Source organism: Salmo trutta, chromosome 32 (assembly GCF_901001165.1).
Source record: "Salmo trutta chromosome 32, fSalTru1.1, whole genome shotgun sequence".
NCBI classification, from domain to species: domain Eukaryota; kingdom Metazoa; phylum Chordata; class Actinopteri; order Salmoniformes; family Salmonidae; genus Salmo; species Salmo trutta.
The window spans coordinates 28,264,721-28,268,304 of NC_042988.1; positions in this window are offsets into that span (position 1 = coordinate 28,264,721).

Genomic DNA, 3,584 nt, shown 5'->3' on the forward strand with positions numbered 1-3,584 from the left:
GAGAAGGAGAGAAGGAGAGACCTTACCATAGTAATAAGAGAAGGAGAGAAGGAGAGACCTTACCATAATAATAAGAGGAGGAGAGGAGGAGAGACCTTACCATAATAATAAGAAGAGGAGAGACCTTACCAGAATAATAAGAGAAGGAGAGAAGGAGAGACCTTACCATAATAATAAGAGAAAGAGAGGAGGAGAAGGAGGGAGAGAGAGAGAAAGAGAAGGGTTTTATAGAAAGTAATGGCCCTCTGTCACTGTGGTCAACTTATGTGCCAGGGCTTTTCATCTTTTTTTGGTGTGTGTGTGTGTGTGTGTGTGTGTGTGTGTGTGTGTGTGTGTGTGTGTGTGTGTGTGTGTGTTGTAGTAGTCTACATTGTATCCATTTGAGTATATTCAAAGCACCTGCTTTCGTTCACCCCCCAAACAAGCCCTGTTTGTGATGTGGTACTGCTGTAATTAGCATGGAGACAGAGCTGAGACACACAGCACAGCTCGTATCCCTCCCTCCCTCTCTCCCTCCCTATCTCTCTCTCCCTCCCTCCCTCCCTCCCTCCCTCCCTCCCTCCCTCCCTCCCTCCCTCTTGTACCCTCTGTACCCTGTGCTGTCTGTTGAAATGACAGCTATTCAGATCTCCAGTAATGAAAAGTTAGCCGCGGCTCCCTCCTCTCCTCTTCCTGGCACGGACAGTGCTCCCTCTCTCCTCTCAACCCTCCTTTATCCTCTCACCCATTCTCTCTGTTCACTCACTTCAGACCCTGCTGTAATTACTCCTGCTGCTCAGATGTGCTGCACGTGCACGCCAGCACTCAACAATATTAAAGGCACATATATGCATGCATGCTTACACACACAGGTGGAAAGACCCATGGCCCTTACAAGCAGACAGAAACACACACACACACACACGCACACACGCACATGCACGTGTTCTCTCTCTCTCTCTTGCTCTTTCTCTCTCCTGCCAAGACAGTCTTCATTTGATCTCATATCCACTGTTTTTTTATGTCATATCCCATCTCTGTCTCTCCATTAATAGCACCTCTTTCTCTACTCTCTCTCTCCTCTCCCTTCATCCCTTCATTCCTCCCCTCTGGTCTTTTTTCTATCGGCAGGTGGATAGTAGTGGCACTGAAACAGTGTGAGGGAGGTAGGTAGGGAAAGAAAGAAAGAATTGAGTGGATAATTGAGATAGATAGATACAGGGAGAGAGAGATAGATGAGAGAAGGAGAGGTACAGAACACAGACAGATGTTTGACAAACTGATCCCTGCCTCAGGAAGGGAAATAGAGGGATGGCTGTGACTTTACCTCTCACCCTTCACCTCCTTTTTCTCCCCCTTTTCATCATGTTTTGTCCTCCTCTCCTCGTCTTTCTCTTCCTCCTCTTCTCTCTCTTTATTACCTCATGTTCATCCTCTCCTCCTCTTCCCCCTCGTCTCCCTCTCATCTCTCTATAGTCTGCCCCCTCTTTCTCATGTTTACCCTCTCCTCGTCAGTCTTCCCTTTCTCTTTCCCTCCCTTCTAATCAGTTCTCCCTTGTTATCCCTCCCTCGCTCTCTCCCTGACTCTCTCTCCTCCTTCTTAGTCAGCCCCCTCTCCTCGTCAACCCTCCTTCCCTCATTTACATTTAAGTCATTTAGCAGACGCTCTTATCCAGAGCGACTTACAAATTGGTACATTCACCTTATGATATCCAGTGGAACAACCACTTTACAATAGTGCATCTAAATCTTTTAAGGGGGGGGGTTATAAGGATTACTTTATCCTATCCCAGGTATTCCTTAAAGAGGTGGGGTTTCAGGTGTCTCCGGAAGGTGGTGATTGACTCCGCTGTCCTGGCGTCGTGAGGGAGCTTGTTCCACCATTGGGGTGCCAGAGCAGCGAACAGTTTTGACTGGGCTGAGCGGGAACTGTGCTTCCTCAGAGGTAGGGAGGCGAGCAGGCCAGAGGTGGATGAACGCAGTGCCCTTGTTTGGGTGTAGGGCCTGATCAGAGCCTGAAGGTATAGAGGTGCCGTTCCCCTCACAGCTCCATAGGCAAGCACCATGGTCTTGTAGCGGATGCGAGCTTCAACTGGAAGCCAGTGGAGAGAGCGGAGGAGCGGGGTGACGTGAGAGAACTTGGGAAGGTTGAACACCAGACGGGCTGCGGCGTTCTGGATGAGTTGTAAGGGTTTAATGGCACAGGCAGGGAGCCCAGCCAACAGCGAGTTGCAGTAATCCAGACGGGAGATGACAAGTGCCTGGATTAGGACCTGCGCCGCTTCCTGTGTGAGGCAGGGTCGTACTCTGCGAATGTTGTAGAGCATGAACCTACGAGATCGGGTCACCGCCTTGATGTTAGTGGAGAATGACAGGGTGTTGTCCAGGGTCACGCCAAGGTTCTTAGCACTCTGGGAGGAGGACACAAGGGAGTTGTCAACCGTGATGGTGAGATCATGGAACGGGCAGTCCTTCCCCGGGAGGAAGAGCAGCTCCGTCTTGCTGAGGTTCAGCTTGAGGTGGTGATCCGTCATCCACACTGATATGTCTGCCAGACATGCAGAGATGAGATTCGCCACCTGGTTATCAGAAGGGGGAAAGGAGAAGATTAATTGTGTGTCGTCTGCATAGCAATGATAGGAGAGACCATGTGAGGATATGACAGAGCCAAGTGACTTGGTGTATAGTGAGAATAGGAGAGGGCCTAGAACAGAGCCCTGGGGGACACCAGTGGTGAGAGCACGTGGTGCGGAGACAGATTCTCGCCACGCCACCTGGTAGGAGCGACCTGTCAGGTAGGACGCAATCCAAGCGTGGGCCGCGCCGGAGATGCCCAGCTCGGAGAGGGTGGAGAGGAGGATCTGATGGTTCACAGTATCAAAGGCAGCAGATAGGTCTAGAAGGATGAGAGCAGAGGAGAGAGAGTTAGCTTTAGCAGTGCGGAGAGCCTCCGTGACACAGAGAAGAGCAGTCTCAGTTGAATGCCCAGTCTTGAAACCTGACTGATTAGGATCAAGAAGGTCATTCTGAGAGAGATAGCAGGAGAGCTGGCCAAGGACGGCACGTTCAAGAGTTTTGGAGAGAAAAGAAAGAAGGGATACTGGTCTGTAGTTGTTGACATCGGAGGGATCGAGTGTAGGTTTTTTCAGAAGGGGTGCAACTCTCGCTCTCTTGAAGACGGAAGGGACGTAGCCAGCGGTCAAGAATGAGTTGATGAGCGAGGGGAGGTAGGGGAGAAGGTCTCCGGAAATGGTCTGGAGAAGAGAGGAGGGGATAGGGTCAAGTGGGCAGGTTGTTGGGCGGCCGGCCGTCACGAGACGCGAGATTTCATCTGGAGAGAGAGGGGAGAAAGAGGTCAAAGCACAGGGTAGGGCAGTGTAAGCAGGACCAGTGGTGTCGTTTGACTTAGCAAACGAGGATCGGATGTCGTCAACCTTCTTTTCAAAATGGTTGACGAAGTCATCCGCAGAGAGGGAGGGGAGGGGAGGGGGAGGAGGATTCAGGATGGAGGAGAAGGTAGCAAAGAGCTTCCTAGGGTTAGGGGCAGATGCTTGGAATTTAGAGTGGTAGAAAGTGACTTTAGCAGCAGAGACAGAAGAGGAAAA